The 995-nt window shown below is 40.2% G+C and overlaps 1 non-coding gene across 1 annotated transcript; it reads left to right on the top strand.

The window, feature by feature from the left end:
- Positions 1 to 538: 538 nt before the first annotated feature.
- On the top strand, positions 539 to 614 carry trnaa-agc (transfer RNA alanine (anticodon AGC)). The gene has a single exon. It is a non-coding gene; the product is annotated as a tRNA-Ala (tRNA).
- The last annotated feature ends 381 nt before the right edge of the window (positions 615 to 995 follow it).

A 995-nucleotide genomic window follows, 5' to 3' on the forward strand; every position in this document is an offset into this window, starting at 1 on the left:
TTTTTGATATAAATATGAACTATATTGAACAAAACATGCATGTATTGTATAACATAATGTCCTAGGAGTGTCATCTGATGAAGATCATCAAAGGTTAGTGCTGCATTTAGCTGTGGTTTTGGTTTTTGTGACATATATGCTTGCTTTGAAAATGGCTGTGTGATTATTTTTGGCAGGGTACTCTCCTGACATAATCTAATGTTTTGCTTTTGCTGTAAAGCCTTTTTGAAATCGGACAATGTGGTTAGATTAATGAGAGTCTTGTCTTTAAAATGGTGTAAAATAGTCATATGTTTGAGAAATTGAAGTTATAGCATTTTTGAGGTATTTGTATTTCGCGCCACGCGATTCCACTGGCTGTTGACAAGCAAGCATCCCACCTCGCCCAGGGAGGTTAAAGAACCCTTTTGTGTTCCATGTAGAACCCTTCCCACAGAGGGTTCCACATAGAACCCAAAAAGGTTCTATCTAGAAGCCAAAAGGTTATTCAAAGGGTTCTCCCATGGGGACAGTCTTTTTTTCTAAGCGTGTATTGTCAGCCTTCCCTGTAGCTCAGTTGGTAGAGCATGGTGTTAGCAACGCCAGGGTTGTGGGTTCGATTCCCACGGGGGGCCAGCACAGGAAAAAAAAAAAAAAAAATGTATGAAATGTATGCATTCACTACTGTAAGTCGCTCTGGATAAGAGCGTCTGCTAAATGACTAAAATGTAATGTAAATGTCACGTCCTGACCAGTAAAAGAGGTTGTTTGTTATTGTAGTTTGGTCAGGGCGTGGCAGGGGGTGTTTGTTTAGATTGTTTCGGGGTTTGTTGGGCTATGTTCTTGTTAGTCTATTTCTATGTTAGTACTATGTGGTGTTTATTGGGTTGACCTTCAATTAGAAGCAGCTGCTCCTCGTTGCTTCTAATTGAAGGTCCTATTTAAGAGGGGTGTTTTTTCTATGGGATTTGTGGGTAGTTCTTTCGTGTATGCCTTACAGGACTGTTTGTCGTCGT

Source organism: Salmo salar, chromosome 17, assembly GCF_965601325.2.
Source record: "Salmo salar chromosome 17, fSalSal1, whole genome shotgun sequence".
Taxonomy (NCBI): Eukaryota; Metazoa; Chordata; class Actinopteri; order Salmoniformes; family Salmonidae; genus Salmo; species Salmo salar.